This window comes from Hyperolius riggenbachi, chromosome 6, assembly GCF_040937935.1.
Source record: "Hyperolius riggenbachi isolate aHypRig1 chromosome 6, aHypRig1.pri, whole genome shotgun sequence".
Taxonomy (NCBI): Eukaryota; Metazoa; Chordata; class Amphibia; order Anura; family Hyperoliidae; genus Hyperolius; species Hyperolius riggenbachi.
Window position 1 is genome coordinate 284,506,020 of NC_090651.1, and position 23,279 is coordinate 284,529,298.

General features: G+C 44.9%; 1 long non-coding RNA gene across 1 annotated transcript in view; it reads right to left on the bottom strand.

Moving 5' to 3' along the window:
* Positions 1 to 4,491: 4,491 nt before the first annotated feature.
* The window catches only part of LOC137522775 (uncharacterized), a 28,340-nt gene continuing 9,552 nt past the window's right edge, over positions 4,492 to 23,279 (bottom strand). Inside the window, exons 2-4 of the long non-coding RNA XR_011022437.1 lie at positions 13,610 to 13,756; positions 11,181 to 11,278; positions 4,492 to 4,602 (exon numbers count right to left, since the gene is read on the bottom strand). This is a non-coding gene — a long non-coding RNA (uncharacterized lncRNA). The remainder of the gene's footprint in view (positions 4,603 to 11,180; positions 11,279 to 13,609; positions 13,757 to 23,279) is intronic.

The window sequence follows — 23,279 nt, forward strand, 5'->3', positions numbered from 1 at the left end:
CGTAGTGTGGAATCTCCATATGTGAATTTGTGTGCAGAAAATGCATATGAATTTGCATTTAGTGGAGACGGACCCTTAATCTCTATATAGTGGTTTATGATGATTCTCTTATTTGTTGTTAGATTATATGCTATCCGAGTCCATGGGCTGGATACCAAAACGCCCTGCAGTGTGCGGGAGGCGAGAGCGGGATGTGTCGGGTTACTTACCTGGTTACCAACCTGCATTCCAATGTGTGCAATCGGCATACACTTCCACATTCAGAGCTCGAAGTTCCGGCACTGAATGTGGAAGTGTATGACAATGGAACACATCAGAATGCAGGTGATAGCCAGGTGAGTTAACTCTGCATATCCTGCTTTCAGCTCCCACCCTCGTTTTTGCCAGAGTGTTCTCGCTCAACTCTAGTGTCCACCCCCTTAGTCCAGTTTCTCACTTGCGGTTGGACTATGAATGGCCAGCGAGAGCAAACAGTTTAGCATCCGCTCCGATGGTCCTTTGGGGCCTGGCTGAAGCCTGGGGCGAATGCGTTTCAACAATAGGCTATATGGGAAATGCATCTGCCTGTCCAGGAAAATTACGGACGTCACAGAAATACAGTCCGCTTACTGCAACAGATCCATTGCTGAATGACAAGTATGAATGGATCCTATTTATAAAATAGTATTTGTTCACTATCAGTTTTGCAATGCGGTAAATCAAAAAAATGTCCGTTTTTCCACTCCAGTTGTTTAGACTTTGGAAATATCTACATTGTACAGACTAATGACATACACACACAAGACTGAAGTCAACTGAGGCAGCCGATAACGACTGCTTCAGATGATAGTCAGGAGTGGTAACAGTAGCCCCAACCCTCAACCTGCAAGTGATCCGTCCATTAGATCAACTTGGCCGAGCGACGGCCAAGTCCATTGTGCATACCGCTCCCCCGTGCAGTGCATGGCGTCCCTTGCATGCCACTCTGTTGTTCCTCCACACTCTCCCCTCCCATGCATAGCAACAGAGCCGGTTATCAGCTATACAGCTGACTTAAAGTGGATCCGATGTGAACTTTTACTCATTGCATAATTGTGTTCCTTTCCTATTGTTTATATGGTATTTCTCAAGCCAAATAGTTTTTTGTTTTAATACTCTAATTCCCTATAAACTAAACAAGCCACGCCCACAGGTTTTCAGAGAGACTTGGCAGTAGCAAGGGCTCATGGGAGCTCAGTCTTAGGCAGGAGGAGGAGGAGGTGTTACTAGCCATTGATTTCAGAGGCAGAGGGGAGGAGGGAGGGATTAGGTTTTTTTTACAGGCTGCGTGCTCAAGATACAGATAAGCCTGCCTCTGTGTAATGTTTACAAACAACATGGCTGCTGTCATTGTATCACAGGAAGAAATAATTATATTCTATTAAAGCTGTTTGCAGCTAGATTTGCTGTGTAAACTATCTAAACTTTAGATAAGATATATAGACAAGTTACTGGTTATAATTATTCATCTCGGATCTGCTTTAATGTATGTACAGCCTGGCCCAGTAATGTCGCACAGGGGGATCCGGTCCCGATCCCCGATGGGCGACATCAGTCAAGGGTGTGTACACACCTTAAACTCTTGTCTATCTGCACCAACTCATTGTCTCATATATGTACAATACACGTTTACATTATTCTCAGTGATATCAGCCAAATAGAATTCAAGTCTGAAGACAAACGCATCAAAGCCAAGAACAGCTCTCCATGCCAGTTTGCCTTTCTAAATCCAGACTTTGTTACACGGCTCATGATTGGACTTCAGTTGTATACATTTTCTGATGTTGTGTTACTGCCCACTTTTTGTTTGGCATAAATTAAGGCTCACACTTTCAGCTAGTGAGATAATATACTATAGACTACTTTTTGCCTAATATTATATTCACATATGTGCAAAATAAATATTGTAGTTTTCTTTTCATTTGGAAAAAACAACATTCTTGTTTTTATATCTAAAAGTTCAAATTTCTTTGACACTACAACATGTTTTTCCTTGAAACCATGATGAAGTTCATCAAAGTATAGGAATATGACCCACAGCTCCCACCGGAGAGTACATTAATGGAAAAAGCCTTGCTTGATCTCAAAAAGCTTCCTAACTGTGCTACACATGTGAATAAATCCAAAAAATATTGTACAAATAGTATCTAACCCCAAGAATTATGGCCAAACGTACCCCACAACAGTCCCTGTACTGTTGGAGGAATTGTTCTGTGTCTGTCACTCTTTTACATGTATAATGGGAACATGGGTCAAGGAATCTTAAAGAGGAACTTCAGCCTAAACAAACATACTGTCATTAAGTTACATTAGTTATGTTAACTAAAATAGATAGGTAATATACCGTAATCTCTTACCCACACTGTTTTAGAAGAACGGGCAAGTGTTTGATTTCACGAGGGCAGCCATCTTTTTGGTTGAAAGGAGGTGACAGGGAGCATGAGACAAGGTTCCAGCTGTCCTGTGTGATGATCACCCCTCCCAGTTGCTAGGCAACGTGAACAACAACATAGGAAATCCCATCATGCTTTGCACAGCATCAGGGAAAAAAAGCCCTGGCAGTTTTCTTTGATGGCTGGAGCTTAGCTAAAAATGCTGCTAAAAATGATGCTTTGGTAAGAAAAACAAAGTTCTGATGCTGTGAAACTGCTAAAGAAACACCAAGCCTTTTTAGTTCTGCAGAGTAGATTTTTAGTCCGGAGGTTCACTTTAAGAAGACTTGGATAGGTTCAGTGCTCGACTGATGCAAAGTGAGCAATTCATGAATTGGTTTTTCAGTTTAGCATTGACCACCTGTTCTAGCTTTAAGAGTTTATCTAACTTCTAATGTCACTTTGTTTTTTTACTACGGTAAGTTGACTGAACTACACCTTTTCAAACACTTGTTGGGACTGACTGTTCAGTTCTAAAATATATACTCTAGGATGAATGCTTATTGTTATACTGAAGAACTCTGCATGCAAATTATTACTGACTAGGCCTAAGGCTTTAGACTGTGGCCGTGATTCCCCCCCCCCCCCCCCACACCCGGCACTGCTCTCTTTCTCTCTCTTTAATTACCCACGCACGCCGCGCGCACACAGGCCCGCCTCCTTCTAGACCCATCTTCCTCTGCTTCCCGTCATTCCCCCCAGCTCTCGGCAGTGTCTCTACATCCCTGCACATGTGCAGAATAAAAAGGCATTACACAGACATGGGACGCAGGGACACTTGCCTTTTATTAGGTAGGATGATGTATATTATTGGTTTAAGAAAACAAAAAACCTCAATTAAAAAAAATTTTTTGGGGGAAAAAAAAGGCTCTTTCTCACAGCTGCACGTATGTTCAGCAGTTCCATGTTAGCATTTGTGTGACTGAGTGCTGCTTCTAGTTAGCCTATTAGTATATGACAGTGGCATGTTATCTCATGTCAGATTGCCACCAGCTCCAAGCAGTGGACCGCTTCTCATTTACACCAGTCTGCTGTGAATCACAAATTTCTGCTTGATTTTTGGCCACTCCAAAATGTAGCAAGTGTTAACTTCTGCTTGAATCTAAATATGCCTAATCGTCTCTCTGTCAGTATTGCAGTCCTGCCTCAAGTTTAGGTGGAGTATTACTACTCTTCACCACTGGCGGGGCAAACTCAGAGATGGCAACCTAGTAGTCACATACAGTGGCATAAGGCTGTAGGTGCTCACAGCACCGAGTGTAGCCATGGCTAGGGGTGCTGCTGTGGTGCTCAGCCACTGTGTTCTTCCACCTGGGACCTTTTTTCATAGTTTGGGCAACATTCGGAGAAAAAAGCAGCAGGCAGTGCAGGGGACTGTACTTCTTCCTGCACTAGATGTAGCATCCCTCCTCTTTTCTTGTCCCATGGGCAATGTGTCTCCTCGCTCTCTACACACAGCCTGGAGTGAGTGAATGTGCAGCAGGGTGAGTAGAGAGAATGATTGCCGTGCTGCAGCTGGGACATTAGCAGGGAGAGGTGGCAGGATGTGTTTAGTGTTTCAGAAGTTGCCTGTCATTAGTAGCCATGTGCACTGGCTGCTGTAATACCAGAGTGCCCTAGACTTTTGATTATTTATCCTGATCAGTGTAATTAATCAATAATGCAGTGGCACTGACATCTTCTGCAGCACTGTATAGAGTACAGCGTATCATAACGGTTAGCTTTGTCCACATCCTGGTAAATCCCCCCCAAATCCTTGAAAATTTTGCAGCGACACGCTTGTCACCCTAACTCTTCGACCCTCCCATCAAAAAATTGGTTGTTTTGGGAGGGGGGCAAGGGGGGTTGTCTGTAAATACTCAGCACCGGGTGTCAAATTCCTTAAGTATGCCACTGGTCACATACAATAATGTTATAAAAAGCACACCTGTGCGCTGGGCAGTCAATGCAAATAAATTGGTATAAAACAAAACAACACACCCTTGGCTGGTTCGCTCTCCCCTTATATAAATACAATAGCAAAAACAGAGGGGGATGGAGGCGAGCACCTGGAGCTGGGAGCGGAAGAACGCTGACAGAGTGCTCGGCAGTTAGGTGCCATCCATAGCGAAGGGAGTTCAGCCAGCCATCCGGCCAACAGAATGGGTGGAGCCTGTGGAAAAAAACTCTATGCTATAATAACACTCATGGAATTTGTAAGTGCAATATGATTTTATTCTTTTAATAAATTTATACGCTATCACACTATATGAGGTCTTTTTAATTCAGATAAACTGGGAGAACAGTATCTAAATACAAGAAACAAGAACAGCCAGAGGGTGAGGTATGGCCTGGAAACGGTCCCAACGTTGCTTCTGACCCGCCAGTTGGTCTTCCCACATGGTGAGTTTACCCACGTGGCGTGTGGTGGATGTTGTCATTTGTATGAAGAGGATTCTGGAATTACAACTGGGATTATCCTTCAAAGTGTCCATACAATGATGAATAACATGCTGTTTTACTAATCTGCAGTGGAGAGTGGTTGAATATATATGAACTGCTGGACTATACTTTACTTAGGCATTGTTTTTAATAAGCCGCTGAGGCTCTATTGTTTAGTTTTCTTGCCATTTGCTATGGAATGCAATCTGCTTTGATTGGTGTGAACTGCTGCTTATTCACGTATGCAGTTTTGGATAAGTTGTGCATTTACACACACCATATGCTGTAGCGCTATCCTCTCAGTTTTTACATAGAACATTGTGGTCTTTTGCCCACTAATGCTGGGCATACACGGCTCGTATTTGCCGCTCGATTCTCCCGCTCGATCGTTTCACCGCTCGATTCCGCAGTCAATTCTCTTATCTTCCGCTCGTTTATTTCTTATTTTTTCCATTCACTGCGATCATGAATCAAGCGGCGAAACGATCAAGCGGGATATCAGACATGTCAGAAATTATCTATTGAGCCATCTTAAAGGGCATATCCAGGCAAAAAAAAAAATGAGTTTCACTTACCTGGGGCTTCTACCAGCCCCATGCAGCCATCCTGTGCCCTCGTAGTCAGTCGCTGCTGTTCCAGTCCCCTGCTGGCAGCTAGCCGACCTCGGAGGGTGCATACATTTTTACGCATTCCTGCTAATGCAGGAACATTAACACATACATTTTACGCGTTAGTGGAGCCATGTGTACATTTTTACACGTTGCACCACTAACGCGTGAAAATGTATGTGTTAATGTTCCTGCATTAGCGGGAATGCGTAAAAATGTACGCAATGCGTCCCGCCGACCTCCGAGGTTGGCTAGCTGCCAGCGGGGGACTGGAGCAGCAGTGAGTGACTACGAGGGCACAGGATGGCTGCATGGGGCTGGTAGAAGCCCCAGGTAAGTGAAACTTTTTTATATTTTGCCTGGATATTCCCTTTAATGGCTCAAAAATGAGCGGTGTATGCCCAGCATAAGAGTGGCAGCTCAACAGTACACTCTTGTGAAGGCCAGTTACTATCTCTGTGCCCTAGGTAACCATACAGCTACCACTGGTGTCCACTAGTACTGTCCATGTAACAGATGTTGTACTTCTGTCCTCTAAAACAACATAGGCACCAATGCCCTAAATGTCTTCAGTGCATATAATACTCATTTTATCAAATATTTTAAGGCTCTTAACCCTTACCTCATCATTCACTAAAAATAAGCAGGCATAAGCAATGTTTTATCAGCATTAGTGACTAATAATGAATATACATTAAAAACACAATATCCGTGCTAAAAGTCACAGTCTATAATGCAAGGCCGCAGCCAAAGTCCAGTAAAAAATCCTCTTCATGTATATATATGGTATACTTCAGCACAGGCACAAAAATCCACCACCACACCAAAAAATGGAAACTCTCTGCTGGTCTCCTCTCCCCTCACAAGTATAAGTTTTCATAATGTTCAGCTACAAAGCTGCACCATAAATATTAAAATAGAACGCAAAATAACCTCTAAGTGTAACCTTGTAAGGGTTTTTATTGGCAATTCAATGCAAAATTCCATAAAAACAAGGATAAAATACTTACATATGGGCTCTTGTTACAGCGACCCAGCAGATAAGTAACACTTATCCCAGGTAGTAAGGGATCGGTATACCAAGTTCCGTTCAAATCAGTCAAGGCATTTTCAAGTGATCGCGGCACACAAATATACACATCCGATTTTATATATATAGATTTTGGTGGTAATTATGATTATGAACATCTCTACCGCACTACATCTCAGCCTTACTATCAATACAATTTATCATAAATGGTTAACCCATCAAAAAACTCTGAACTGATGCATTTTATGTATACAGAATAATTATATGTATGAGCATTTCTATTTTATCGTTTTTATTTTATTGCATTTGCACCAAATTTATAATGCATTTATTCAAGGCAAAGGAATGTATTATTTGTATATGTATTTTTTTTATATATGTATTAATTGTATGTTTGTTTTTTTTTTCTCTAAATGTGTAATGCTATACATCAGAACCATCATTTATACTGCATTAATGGCATTATTTCAATTTGTCCACTAGGTGGCATTAGAACACCATCTCTATACTTATTTCACAAGGTGAACAATTCACCTCTTCTAAACTATAAGGGCCAGTTCACACTTAAAATCGCAGAACGCCGGCGATTACCGCCGGCGTTTTGCGGGAGTGATTTTCCCGCGATTAGCACGGAAAAATCACTGGACACTGCGGCGGTTTTGGAGCGATCGCGATTAGCGTGCTATGCACGCTAATCACGATCGCAAATCGCGGAACGCTCGTCGCCGGCAATCCGCTGCATGCAGCGTGGTTGCGGTTATCGCTAACCGCAACTGCGGCAGTGAGAACACTGCCACTCGCTACATTGTGTAGCGGTTCTTGCAGAACCGCTAGCGGTTTGCCGTGAGCGAGAATCGTGCGATTCCCGCTCAGGTGTGAACGGGCCCTAAGGCCCCATTCACACTTACAAAACGCAAAATGCTAGCGCTTTTGCTAGAGTTTTGCTCTGGCGTTTTTTGCCGATTAACGCCATTCACACTTGGGGCGATTTCCCGGCGATCGCGATTAGCGCTTCTATAGCACTAAACACGATCGCCGGGAAATCGCCTGAAAATGGTGCCGGATACAAATTTTTTTGGAGTGATTTGCGTTAATCGCGGGCGATTAATGCAAATCGCCCAAGTGAGAACAGGCCCATAGGTTATTATTGCACTGGCGCTTTAAAAAGGGTTAGCGCGTTTTGCCCAAATCGCTGGCAAAACGCTCTAGTGTGAATGGGGCCTAAAAGATTTTTTTTAAGTACAGTACATTTTACAACACCATATTACTTTACAAACACTATGGCCAGTCTCCTAAATGAATCTGAGGACTACCGCAGTGTCATTTAAACATATTGCAGCACGCAAGCGCTGTCCCTATACACAGGGCTTTATGCCCTAAAGCAATATTGCGGAGTGAGCTTTTAGCAATGACCGCGCATGCGCAGGTACAACATTGCGGTAAGAATGCTAACTACGTGTGCGCATTACATCACTTGATGCGACCTTAGGGTCGCATCATTCCGGCGGGAGGAAACAACAATCCCCGCCTCCCCATTGGCTAACTGACACAGCACCAGGGCACAGAGGTGCCTGGTGCCTCCCTGACCGATAACTCGTAAGAATTTTTTCATTTTTTGGGCACTACTTTTCTCTCACGTTCAGGGTCGGACTGGGCCACAGTAGTACAGTTTTTTCCCTCAGTGGGCCCCACCTCCAGGTCTCTAGTGGGCCCCCCTCCTCCTTGTCTGACAGAGCTCCAATTGCTGCGTGCAGCACAAAAATTATCTTCTCAGTGCTGTAATCACTCATGCTGAGAGCAGTGGCGTAGCTAAGGAGCTGTGGGCCTTGATGCAAATTTTACAATGGGGCCCCCCAAGCACTCTATACATAACAATTGATACGACGCACCAAAACCTGCCAATGGCAACTACAGTGTAAGAGGTGCAAGAAGGGGATGGGAAATAGGTTGTTAATGATTACCACTGTTCAAAGTATCTATAGAAGTGATTATTATGAGCACAGGACCAATAGAGAGGTAATACGGTAGTTGAGGGAGGGCCCTTCGGGGCTCCTTTGGCCCAAGGGCCCCGATGCGGTCGCAACCTCTGCAAAGTAGGACATTACTTTATACTGAAGAAGGGGACTCTATGCAAAGTTTTGCTGGGCAGCAGTGTCTCTGAATTACAATGCTGCTAAGATCATGTACATTCGGCCCTGTCCATAATACATAATGACCACACCCACCTTCCGGTGCATGGTCACGTCCTTTTTTCACCGCAATCATGGGATGTGTGAGCCCCAGGTTGAAATTTCTTTGGTGGGCCCCCGGTGTCCCAGTTCGACCCTGCTCACGTTAGATGGGTGATTGTACAAGAGCCTTTCAACCTGGTATAACTAGGCGTACTCCTGTCTTCACTTTTAAATGCTTTACACTTATTGTCCATTTCTATGATTCTTATGGCCTGAACACAGCCCCCGCCCCCCCTTTATTTTACCTCCTCACGAACAGAAATCATAAACTCTCCCCACCTCTGTAAGCTGATTGGAGGGAAGAAATGCAGGCAGGGAGCGGCGCTATAGAGGAGGCGGGGGAGTGGCGGTGACAGGCAGCACAAATGTAAACAGCCTGCTAGCGACAAGCTGCATGTCGCTAGCACAGCGTTTTTTTTCCTGAGGGACAGCAGAGTGCAGGGGGGTGGGGGGAGGGGCTGGGAGGGCACAGTACTGACACAGAGGCTGGTGATAGTATGCAGAACCAGCCTCTGTGTCCTAATAGCATTCTTAAAACCCACCTCAGGTTCTCTTTAAACAGACTCTAAAAAAAAAAAAAAACCCTCTAGAGAGGGTACTCACCTCGGGAGGGGAAGCCTCAGGGTCCCAATGAGGCTTCCCCCTCAGCTGTAGCTGCAGGCAATCCAGCGCTGGCTCCCCCGAAGTCTCTGGCAATCCAGGCTCAACAAGCCTGACAAGAAACATTTATTTACCTTCCCTGGCTCCAGCGGGAGCGCTGTTGCGGCTCTCCGCTCGGAAATAGGCGGAAATAGGCGATCTCCGTGGGGTCCACTCTACTACGCAGGCGCAGAAGACTTGCGCCTGCGTAGTAAAGCAGCCCGACAGCGATCGGCTATTTCCGCCTATCTCCGAGCGGAGAGCCAATACTGCTCCTGCGCTGGAGCCGGGAAGGTAAATATTTGCATCACCGCCGTTCCGGGAACTTTTTTGCCGCCGCCGTGGGACACAGGAGGACGGGGGAAGCCTCGATAGGATCCGGAGGCTTCCCCAACCCGAGGTGAGTATCCCGCAGGGGAACTTTTTCTCATTACAGGTTTTCTTTAAAGGGACTCCGAGCAGTGCAGAAACTATGGAAAGATGCATATCATTTTAAAGCTCTCTTTCTCCTCTTTCCAGTGATATACTAACCACCGCCCTACGCCTTTTAGTTTTCGCTATTTTCGCGAATTTTGCCGCGGCCGCAATTTCAATCGCGAAAATAGAGAAAACTAAAAGGCGTAGGGCGACGATTTAGGTGTCGCCAGAAAGAGGAGAAAGAGAGCTTTAAAATGATATCCATCTTTCCATAGTTACTTGTATTACACAGGAAGACACTTTCCCCAGTGTCAGCAGCTCCATTCAGCAGAATGGAGCTGCTGACTTTAGGAAAAAGTCGCCCTGTGTAGTTTGTTCTCACTGGAGTGATGCAATTTTGTATAAATCCCCCAAAGCATTGCATTAGCAAGAGTTTTTCAAATAACTAGCACTTAAAAAGCTCTTGCAGTGTGAATCAGACCTTGTGCTAGATACACACGATGAGATTTTCTGGCAGATTTCTTGCCAGATCGATTGTTTCCAACCTGCCCGATCTGATTTTTCAAACGATTTTCCATAGAAGTGAATGGGAAATCGATCGGACAGGTTGGAGATAATCGATCTGGTAGGAAATCTGCCAGAAAATCTTATCGTGTGTACCTAGCATTATACCTGTCAAACTGAACCTAAATGGTTCCCTCACATAGGGCCACACCTATCAAAAAGCAGGAAGATCCCAAGAATCCTACTTGGAAACTACTTCAAAAAACTTAATTTATTAGCAGAAAAGAAAGCCAATGACTGTTACATGATGCCTTTAACCCTCCTGGCGGTCAATTAAAACCGCCAGGGGGCAGCGCAGCACTATTTTTAAATTTTTTTTTTTTAATCATGTAGCTAGCCTAGCGCTAGCTACATGACAGCCGCTGAGCTGCGGCATCCCCCTACCCCCTCCGATTGCCTCCGGCGATCCGGCCCATCAGGACGTCCTATTCTAAAGGGGATTTCCATTAGGGCTTCCCCCGTCCCCATGGCGACGGGGCAGGATGACGTCATCGACGTCGTGACGTCAAAGGGAGTCCCGATCCACCCCTCAGCGCTGGCCAGGCTGCGCATGGGGTCTGGGAGGGAAGGGGGCGGCATTGCGCGGCGGGTAGAGGCAAATCGGCGCGGAGCAGCGGTGATCGGGCACTGCACGCAGTTAGCAAAGTGCTAGCTGCGTGTAATAAAAAGCAAAATTGTGCAAATCGGCCCAGCAGGGCCTGAAAAATCCTCCTGCGCGGCATAGCCCGAGCTGAGCTCGGGCTTACCGCCAAGAAGGTTAAACACCAACTAGAGTGCAAAGGAAAAATGTTCAAGAAGGCTGCACTTCCTGCACACTCACTTGTTCATTTAGCATTTGAAGCATCCAGTTCCAGAGCCAGGAAATCCAGCACTCCCTGATAATTCAAAGCTTCTTGGCCTGGTTTAAACAACTTCAGACTGAAAGGAAGCAATAAGAGGAAACATCATTAGTCACTAGAAATGTAAATATCATGACAATTATCAGACATGAGAGTGCCACGAAACAAAACACTGAAAAGTAATGTCAACTGATGTTACACTGCTCAACAAAAATAAAGGGAACAAAAAACACGATGGGCGTGATTGACAAAGCTTTTTCATCTGTTTTCCTCTGTTTTCACCTCATCTATGTTACATTTTTAGCTCCCAAAGAGCAAAAATATAATATAATTAAGGTAAGAAAAGTAATACTGTATTGAAATGAAGTTAAATCAGGAACAACTTACTTTGAGTATATAAAAGGTGTGACAGTTGGGGGGTAGCTCTGGGATCACAGCTAGCACGCAGGAGACAGAAACGTAAATGAAAGTCCAGTTTATTAAGGACTCAGCAACAAACAAATGAACAAATATGCTTTCTCAGCAAACAAAACTTAAATAAGGTTTAGGCTTACATCAGCCTGTTGGAAGAGTCCACAGTCCATGAAAAAGTCCACTGTTTTTAAATAATCCAACTTTGGGAAAACAGGTCTTTAGGCAAAACACACAAACAGTAGCAGTCCTGGTGCTCACCTGCTGTATACATAAGCCACCACGCCCCCTTCACAGAGCACTCTTATCCTGGCCTGACTGCTCCCAAAACCAGGAATGGACTGGGGTGGAACAGGAAGGCCCACCCAATTCCTTCCCTCCTGTTCCAGAGCATCGGGACCCTGCAACCCGAACACAACAGGGCAACCGATGGTTGCCAAAACTCCCCGTGCTCCTTCCCCAGTCCACACCTGCTTCCAGAAAGGACCCTTGTACAAAACAAGGGGCCACATATCTTCCATCCAGGACCCATCCCTTGAGTCCTGTACAAAGGGGAAACAAGAAGAGCTCAATATGGTGTAGTATGTACTGGAAATGTGGGGGTGAAAGGGTAAGTATAGTGATAAACTCACAAGTCAGGGTTACCATCCATGTCCCCACTTAAGAAGATCTCCCTTCCACACTGAGTAGCACGCATGCTCAGTGTGAAGTTAATTATGCTGCTGATGGTAAAATAATAAATAACTCCACTTCCACACATCATACACTCCTCAAATTTTCAGGGTAGAGAGAGGATCCCCCGAACGACATCTATGCAAAATTGCAGCCCCCGAGCCCTGCTGGTTCAGGAGATAGATTAGAGAAACCTATCTCAGGAACCAGTGGGGCTCGGGGGCTGCAATTTGGCATGTAGGTAGTTCGGGGGGTCCCCTCTCTACCCTCAAAATTTGGGGAGTGTGGGATGTGAGGAAGCGGAGATATTTAGTATTTTACCACCAGCAGCATAATTAAATAGGAACTGTGGCCGCACTGTCTCCTACTGCGCATGCGGGGCAGCGCAAATTAACAGGCAGGTAATCATACACAACACCGGCCACCCTGCTGTCCTCCAGTCCCATCTATACCTCTGATGATGTGGTGTGAAGCAATGAAACGGCTGTAAGGTGGGAGGGGACTTTCCCCCTGACAAATGGAATGCTGCACGTTTATTAAAAGGCCAGTACTCTTGAATCCTGTACTTATTCTTGTCTCGCTTTGCTTGCTGATCTAATACAAGGACCATATGTAGATCAGATGCTCAGATCCAAGTCCAATCTGACCCAATGCTTGGTAAAGGCTTGTGAAACAACCTACTGCCATCAACAAATGAATAAGAAAAACAGTAAGAAGAAATAAAGATGGTGGCTTTCCTACTCCTCATTATAGACTTCCTTTAAAAATGAAATCTCAAAAGTATCCAAGTATGGTTTCTTATTATTCCTTATACTGTAAGTATGTATAAAACACAAAAGACCAAATCTGCTGTGTGAGAACACAGGGGAGAAAATAGGGGCATATTTTTACTGATGAGAAGTGGGCAGATTTGGACAAAGCAGTGAACAGCTTAAAGTAACCAGCGATTTAAATCTAAAGAAATGGTCCTTACCCGGGGCGCCGGGAGGTCTGCACATGCGCAAAAGACCCAGGCTGGACCTGACTGAGCCAATTACTGGGGCTGATCGCGACTCAACAGCAGGCCGCGGGAGGACGGCAAGGGACTCACACGTGTTTATGGGGCTGGAGGAAGTCCCGGGTAAGTATCGGTTCCTTCCATTTTATGATCTCTGGTACACTTTAACACTAGATCTTTTGAATAATTCTTGTAATGTGCTTCTCCAGTGGAAACCTAGCGTGACACCAAGCTAAATACAGTATGTTCTGGGGAATCTCACACTTGCTTTCAAGGTTGCACAACTGAGGGCAATAGGCAGAAATACATGTTTTATATAAAACAACTTACGTGGGGTACCCTCAGACTCCATTTTCAAAACACTGTGCATTATCCGCTGTACAATACACCTTGGCAACGTAAACTGGAGCCTTCTCCATATTATGTTGATCACCCAGCTCATTCCATGTTGGCTGAAGATGCAGGCAGTTGCCACACCTAAAAGTTAATCAGCAGTTACTAATTTATTTTTTATTATGCTAGCGTTGATTGCCTACAACTAGAGATGATCAATGAAATGCTGGCTTTTCCAAGCTGATGCAAATTTGATCAAGCAGATTGAAATTTGACCTCTCAAATTTAGCTGCAAGTGTATTTAAATGCTCAATTTTGATACCTGATATATTTGCAATAAAATCTGCAGTTTGAACATTTTGCAATTCAGAAAATGTCCCCAAAATATTGAGACAATATAAAAATGTAGGTAAAAACAGAATTTTATTATTATTTTTGTATTATTATTAAGTATTTATATAACGCCAACATCTTACGCAGCGCTGTACAGTATGGATATTATATATATATATCTTGCCACTAACTGTCCCTCTAGGAGCTCACAATCTAATCCCTACCATTGTAATATGTCTATATCATGTAGTGTATGTATTGTAGTCTAGGGCCAATTTAGGGGGGAGCCAATTAAGTTATCTGTATGTTTTTGGGATGTGGGAGGAAACCGGGGAGCCCGGAGGAAACCCACATAGACACGGGGAGAACGTACAAACTCCTTGCAGATAGTGCCCTGGCTGGGATTTGAACCAGGGCCCCCTGCGCTGCAAGGCCAGAGCGCTAACCACACCACCACCGTGCTGCCATTGCACTGCCATTCTGTATTTAATGTAAAGCCAGCATACTGTGGTGTATAGAGGGAACTGTTTTAGGAAAACTATACATTTATTATGAATCGGATAACAGCAACACATTTCAGCAAGGAAAGAGGAGGACCATCTATCATGTTACCAATCCACAGTTCAAAAGCCAGCATTCATGATGGTATGGGGAAGCAGTAGCACTCACGGCATAGGTAACATGCACATCTGGGAAGGAACAGTTCATGCTGAATAATACACAAGTTTTGGAGCATGTTATGTTCCTTTTCACAGTAAGCTTTGATTATCTCAGCAAGACAGTGTCCATCTGAATAAAGCATGGTTCCACAGTAAAAATAGTTCAGGCCTCTGTCAGTGACACACTAACAACTCCAGTCGTTATCACAAAGTTGCCCCATCCAACCTCCCCTACACAAACCCACACCAGAGAAAGTGTGCTGCATTCTGACCACCTCTGTTGCATATGGTAGGATTAGAGTGTGAGCTCCTCTGTGGACAATCAGTGACACAACTATGTACTCTGTAATGTGCTACAGAAGATGTCAGTGCTAGATAAATACATAATTATAATATAGATAGACAGACTATGATAGGATTAGATTGTGAGCTTCTGAGGACAGTCAGTGACAAGTCTATGTACTCTGTAAAGTGCTGCAGATAATGTCAGGGCTATATAAATACATAATAATAATGTTATGGTAGGACATTAGACCAAGACTTTGCTAGGGTTAGAGTGTGAGCTCCTCTGAGGAGAGTCAGTGACAAGACTGTGTACTCTGTAAAGTGCTGCAGAAGATGTTAGTGCTATATAAATACATAATAATATGGTAGGACAGACTATGACTATGGTAGGGATTAGGGCCCCTTTCCACTGGCCACACTGCTTCACATACAACCGCATGTACTTATTATTATTTATTGTATTTATAAAGCGCCAACATATTACGCAGTGCTGGAAAATAAATAGGGATACATACATTGCAACAGGGGTGATAGAGAGGTAGCAAACGGTTATACAACATAGCACAAGGTTATACATACAATCAGGGTATAAAATGCGTTTTACAGAGACCCGAGTATGGTAGATGTGGGGTAGGCCATTTTAAAGAAATGTGTTTTGAGGGCTTGCTTGAAGGTGTTGAAGTAAGGAGCGAATTTGAGGGGGAGTGGAAGGGAGTTCCATAGGGTGGGGGCAGCTCTTGAGAAGTCTTGTAAGTGTGCTTCCGGTCGCGCTGTGATGCCGTGCGGCTCAATACAATACCTATGGGACCCGCATGCGAACTGCGGATAATTGCATCATGCTATCCATAAATTTAGCTGCATCTCATCATGACTAGAAATTCAAATCAATGGAAACGGTCCCATTGACTAACACTGACTGCAGTTTGCATGCGGTGCAGCAATCACACCGCACAGCGTGTGGTGGAAACGGGCCCTTAGAGTGTGAGCTGCTCTGAGGACAGTAAGTGACATAACTATGTGATCTTGTAAAATGCTGCAGAAGACGTCTTGTTCAGAAAAATAGGAGTTCAAACAGAAACATTTAAAGAGACTCTGTAACAAAAAAAAATCTCCCTCTGGGGGATACATCCTTTGTAGCGTGGGGGAATCCAGCGCTGGCTTCCCCAAAACTTCCTTGACAAAGCGTGACAATTACTGCGCAGGCGCTGCAATATTTACCTACCCCGATCCTGCACAGGCACAGTAGCGGCTCTTTGTTAGGGCTAGGGAGGAAATAGCCTGGCCCGATCGATCCGCTCTACTGCTCAGGCACAAAGGACTCGCACCTGCACAGTAGAGCGGATATGATTGGGCTCGGCTATTTCTGTCTTAGACCGAACAAAGAGCAGCTACTGTGCCTGCACTCGATCGCGGTAGGTAAATATTTACCAGTCGCAGCGCTGTATTGTCAGGACAGAGGGGCCTTGTTAGGATCCAGAGGCTTCCCTCTCCCAAGGTAAGTATCACCCAAAGAGGGTTTTTTTTGTTACAGGTTTTCTTTAATACAAAAATTCAGCATATCACAGAAATACAGTGGCTTGCAAAAGTATTCAGCACCCTTAAAGTTTTCCACATTTTGTCACATTAGTGCCACAAACATGAATCAATTGTATTGGAATTCCCCGTGAAAGACCAATACAAAGTGGTGTACATGTGAGAAGTGGAACGAAAATCATACACGATTCCAAACATTTTTTACAAATCAATAACTGCAAAGTGGGGTGTGCGTAATTATTCAGCCCCCTGAGACAATACTTTGTAGAACCACCTTTTTGCTGCAATCACAGCTGCCAGTCTTTTAGGGTATGTCTCTACCAGCTTTGCACATCTAGAGACTGAAATCCTTGCCCATTTTTCTTTGCAAAACAGCTCCAGCTCAGTCAGATTAGATGGACAGCGTTTGTGAACAGCAGTTTTCAGATCTTGCCACAGATTCTCGATTGGATTTAGATCTGGACTTTGACTGGGCCATTCTAACACATGGATATGTTTTGTTTTAAACCATTCCATTGTTGCCCTGTCTTTATGTTTAGGGTTGTTGTCCTGCTGGAAGGTGAACCTCTGCCCCAGTCTCAAGTCTTTTGCAGACTCCAAGAGGTTTTCTTCCAAGATTGCCCTGTATTTGGCTCCATCCATCTTCCCATCAACTCTGACCAGCTTCCCTGTCCCTGCTGAAGAGAAGCACCCCCAGAGCATGATGCTGCCACCACGATATTTGACAGTGGGGATGGTGTGTTCTGAGTGATGTGCAGTGTTAGTTTTCTGCCACACATAGCGTTTTGCATTTTGGCCAAAAAGTTCAATTTTAGTCTCATCCGACCAGAGCACCTTCTTCCACATGTTTTCTGTGTCCTCCACATGGCTTGTGGCAAACTGCAAACGGGACTTCTTATGCTTTTCTGCTAACAATCTCTTTCTTCTTGTCACTCTTCCATAAGAGCCAACTTTGTGCAGTGCATGACTAATAGTTGTCCTATAGACAGATTCCCCCACCTGAGCTGTAGATCTCTGCAGCTCGGCCAGAGTCACCATGGGCCTCCTGACTGCATTTCTGATCAGCACTCTCCTTGTTCGGCCTGTGAGTTTAGGTGGACAGCCTTGTCTTGGTAGGTTTACAGTTGTGCCATTCTCCTTCCATTTCTGAATGATCGCTTGAACAGGGCTCCGTGGGATGTTCAAGGCTTTGGAAATCTTTTTGTAGCCTAAGCCTGCTTTAAATTTCTCAATAACTTAATCCCTGACCTGTCTGGTGTGTTCTTTGGACTTCATGGTGTTTGCAATATTCTCTTAGACAACCTCTGAGGCCGTCACAGAGCAGCTGTATTTGTACTGACGTCAGATTACACACAGGTGCACTCTATTTAGTCATTAGCACTCATCAGGCAATGTCTATGGGCAACTGACTGCAATCAGACCAAAGGGGGCTGAATAATTACGCACACCCAACTTTGCAGTTATTGATTTATAAAAAATGTTTGGAATCATGTATGAGTTTCGTTCCACTTCTCACGTGTACACCACTTTGTATTGGTCTTTCACATGGAATTCCAATCAAATTGATTCATGTTTGTGGCAGTAATGTGACAAAATGTGGAAAACTTCAAGGGGGCTGAATACTTTTGCAAGCCACTGTAGGCAGTGTCACTTAAACATAACTAGGCAGAGTTACCTGGCTTCTGTGCTGGCTGGTCTGGCTTTCTGCTGGGTGGGCTGGTCTGCTGCCAGTCCCCTCATAGCATTTTCTGACTTTCTAGTGGCCCCCTCCCATCAAGGCACTACAACACCCAGCATGCTCCCATACAAGAACCACAGACATCACAGCACCCAGCATGGCACCGCAGCACCCAATATGTCCACATAGAGGCACCATAGCATTCAGCATACCCCCCATTGCTGTGTGCGGTGGTGCCATTCTAGGTGCTACGGTGTTATGCTGGGTGCTATGGTGCCTCTAAGGGGCACTCTGGGTGCTGTGGTGCCATGCTGGGTGCTTTGTAATGCCATGCTCGGTGCTGTGGTGCCTCTGTGGGGCATGCTGGGTACTGTGTGTTGCCCTGCTGGGTGCTGTGGTGCCTCTACTCTACCTGGGGGACATCCGGGGCACCCCAGAATAGTTTGCGGCATCTGCCACTGATCTTTAGGGCTAGCAACGCCCCTGCTGGCTGCTAACTTCAGCTGGCTCACTGGACTGGCAGGCTGGCTTACTTGCTGGCAAATCGATGCAACTTCTAGGAAGCCCCGCCTCTAAACAATGCAAATCCCCGCCCCAAATCATATGGAACCACGCCCATTCCACATGAAGCCTCGCCCCAAACTGCGTGAAGCCCCACCCCAATCCTCACAAAGCCACATCCCCCAAACCAAGCAAAGCCCCGCCCCCAAACCACCTTCAAACTTCGGAACTACGCCCCCAAACCGCGCGAAGCCCCGCACATTAGCAACAGGTCCGGCGCTACCGTAGAGGCAAAGGAGGAAATTGCCCAAGGGCCCCAGAGCCTGTAGGGGCCCCCAGTGGCTACAAGAGGAAAACATTTTTTTTCAAAAAGACCTTATAGTTTTTGAGAAAATCGATTTTAAAGTTTCAAAGGAAAAAAATACACATTTAAAAACCCGCCAACTTAAACGGTTAATAGCAAATCCACCTTAAATGCTAGAAACCCTACATTTGCAAGATAATTGGGAATAAGAGGAAAAAAAACTATTTTTCAAAAAGACCTTATAGTTTTTGAGAAAATCGATTTTAAAGTTTTGAAGGAAAAAAAATATACTTTTAAATGCGGTAAATGTCACTTTTAGTAGCAAACCTAACGGTAGAGTAATTTTACATGTATCAAAAGAAAGAGCAATACATTTCCTGAAGGGGTTTCCAGGGGGGCATCGCTTTGGCCAGGGTTCGATATACAGACGCAATATGGCTGTATGAAGATCCCTGGCATTTTTTCCTAATTTCCCCCAAAAAATTTTGTATTTTTAGAGTGTGGAATTTCTTTTTTTTTTTTTGAAAGGAGGGGGGACCCCACTCCTTCCCCCCTCCTGAAACTTTTTAAGCCCTTGTCCCCCATGCAGGCTGGGATAGCCAAAATGTGGAGCTCCGACCGATTGGGGCTTCACATCCTGACTATACCAGCTGCAAAAAAGGTCCCTTAATGCCGGTTTTTGTTTCGGGGTATCTGTTGGGGGGCCCCCCAGGTTTATTTTGCCCTGGGGCCCCATTGTTGCTTAAACCGGCCCTGATTAGCAACATGGAGATGTCTTCTGTTGATAGTCCGGTCCTGGAAGAGAAGGCGGACGTGTCTCTGCTGTCCTGCACTTCACAGGAATGGTGTCACCCTGGAGAAGCATGTAGGGATGACGCTCCGCCTACTCACTCTGGAGCGTGCATCAGAGTAACCGGGAATCAGATGCTCCTATGCTAGCCAAGCAGACGGCATTCCTTATGCCCGGAGCTCCCCTTTGTGGCTGATAGTGAAATAACCTCGATGAGAATAATACGCGTGTATGGATGGAGAGAGCAGATCACTGAGAGGATTATGGGAGCCTGTGTGCTGCTGCACGGGAAGGAATAGGGCGGCTGCATAAAGAGCTGTATAGGAACGGGGTGCTGCAGATGACAGTCTACCCACTTAGCAGAGAGTGTCATACATGGAGTAGGGGGCATATGAATGTATATAGTCATTATTAACATACCTTATAAAGAGGTGACAGCTGGGTACATCAGTGTGAGTAGAGATGAGGGCTTCTCTGAGTATCAAAAATTAAATACTGGCCACAATCAGGAAGCGTCATTTTACCTTTTTGCATAATTATGTTCCAACGTTAGCAGATAATGGCAAAGTTCCTATACGTGCTATTGTCACTAAAATTGCTACGTATGTTAAAGAGAATCTGTATTGTTAAAATCGCACAAAAGTAAACATACCAGTGTGTTAGGGGACATCTCCTATTCCCCTCTGTCACAATTTTGCCGCTCCCCGCCACATTAAAAGTAGTCAAAAACAGTTTTAAAAAGTTTGTTTATAAACAAACAAAATGGCCACCAAAACAGGAAGTAGGTTGATGTACAGTATGTCCACATATAGAAAATACATCCATACACAATCAGGCTGTATACAGCCTTCCTTTTGAATCTCAAGAGATCATTTGTGTGTTTCTTTCCCCCTGCAGCTCACTGAAGAGTTATAAGCTAAATTGTTTCTTCTTGCAGACAGCTCTGCCCAGTTGTCTGTAATTCTGCAGTATGTGACTCATCAGTATGTGAACAGAGGATTTATCCAGCTTGTAAAAGATAAGAGAGCAGAGAAAAGCTGGCTAATGTAAATAACACACACACACAGGGGAGTGTGCATAGAGGGGGCATGCATAGCAGATCACACTGAAGAGTTGGCAGCCTTCCAGACACAGGACGACAAGTCCGACAGGGGAAAGATAAGCTGATTTATTACAGAGATGGTGATAGTAGAAAGTGCTGCAGTAAGCCAGAGCACATTATAATAGGTTTAGGAACTTGTAGGATGGTAGAAAACACAATGAAAATTTTGTTACAGAGTCTCTTTAAGTGAAATAATGGTTACAAGTCAAGTTGATTTGTCAAGAAGGTTGATTTTAAAATGCAAAGGAGGGGGAGAAAGGAAAAAAAAATACACATTTTTATTAATAAAAAAGAAACCAATAGAATTAATTAAAAAAAAGTCAGATCAGCGATCAGAGCCCACCAACAGAGGACGATCCATTTGTGTGCAGAGTTGTACGGCCCTGCAGCAAGCTTTTAGAGCTGCAGTGGCCTGAACTGTAAAAAATAGCCTGGTCACTAGGGAATTGTAAGCCTGGGGTCCTAAAACATTTTTCCTTTTGGTGATGCTAGCTTGTATAGGTGCTTTACTATTAACTGCTAAAGCGGCATGAAATATACACTGCTAAAAAAAAAATAAGTGAACACCAAAATAAGACATCCTAGATATTAATGAATGAAATGTTCTTATTAAAGGATACCAGATCTCAAATGGTTTGGAGAAACGGGGAGCAGGCATATACTACCATCTGGCCTTATGCCCACCGCACCCCCCGTTCTCCTCCCTACCCCCATAGCTCACCTAAAAGCCCCCCAGGATCCTCTTCCGGTCGGCCGGGTCGAGACTTACTGCGCTGGCGTCGGTTGGGCTGCACTTATCCTACAGCACGTGGCCGAGAGTGCACTACACATGTGTATGACGTCACTGGGCAGTGTGCTCTCGGCCACAGGCGCATACTGTAGGACAAGCGCAGCCCGACCGGCGCCAGCGCAGTAAGTCTCTACCCGGCCGACTAGAAGAGAATCCTCGGGGGCTTTTAGGTGAGCTATGGGGCAGAGAGGAGAACGGGGGGTGCGGCGGGCATAAGGACAAGTAGTAGTATATGCCTGCTCCCCCATTTCTCCAAACCATTCGAGCTCTGGAATCCTTTAGATACTTCATTCTTTACATATTTGAATGTGCTGACAGCTAAAGCACGCAAACATTTTCAATGGAAATCAAATTTATCAACCCATGGAGGTCTGGATTTGGAATCAAATTCAAAACTAGTGGAAAAAAACACTACAAGCTGAACCAACTTTGATGTAATGTCCTTAAAACAAGATTCCTGAGGCTGGTTTCACACTGTGTATTGGCGGTAGCAGGCAAAAACAGGCCTTAAGGGAATACTGCGATTATCCCCATGTGGCAGCAGGCCAAGCAGTAAGTGACGCTCAGTTCCTGTGGCCGAATCGATGATGTTCATGTTGCTAAAATACGCTTCCGCAATGCATACAACTGGCGGCAGTCATTTTAAAAAACACGCGTAGCCATAGACTTACGTGACATGCACCTTACTGCAGGAGCCGCACTGTAATGTAGGTATGCACTCAAGATAGATTAGGGACTTCCGGCGCATCCCAACTCATCGCGTGCAGTGTGATATTACCTATAGACTTTCATTGGTCTGACGTTAGGCTGTGGTAAAATGTCGCACCGCGCCAGTGTGGAAGGCCCCATACTGAATAGGTGCTGGCTTGCTAAACAGGAAGAGCTGAGATTCAAACCCTGGTCTCCTGTGCCACAGGTAGTGCCCTTAATCAGAACATTATACCAGTCCACCCCCCAAAAAACTAAAATGGACTGTGCTATGTCTCTGTGTAAAAATAGTTCACCAGAAGAAGTCGATAGTAACAGCATAAAAGTAATGATCGTACATGTGTTAACCAGGACAGAGGCAGAGGCGAGAGAGGCTCCAGCCTCAGGGCGCAGTGTAGTAGGGCGCAAAACTCACTCAGCCATCATTCCCCTATTGTGTTTGAAGCAAAGAGAAAAAAGAAAAGGGTATAAATGGCAGTGACTGCAAGCCATATAACTAGAGATTAAGGTGTTGGGGGCCCTGGTGTGCCTCTTATGCTGGGCATACACAGCTCGATTTTGCTGCTCGATTATCCCGCTTGATCGATTCCCTGCTCGATTTCAGCATGCGATTCTCTTATCTTCCGCTCGTTTTTCTTATCTTTTTGCATTGTCCTCAATGTGGAATCGAGCAGCAAAACGATCGGCCGGGAGATCGTACGTGTCAGAAAATATCTATCAAGCTATCTAAATGGCTCAGAATTGAGCCGTGCATTCCCAGCATAAGACTAATAGCAATCAGTGTGTGACGGCTGGGGTGAGAGGGATGGAGGGGCGCACTTTGGTGTCTCAGCTTTGGGTGCTGGAGGATCTTGTCCCGGCTCTAGTGTTAGCCATATGAGATGTAGCATTTAAAGAGACACTGAAGCTAAAAAAAATATATGATATAATGAATTGGTTGTGTACTGTGAATAATTACTAGAAGATTAGCAGCAAAGAAAATAT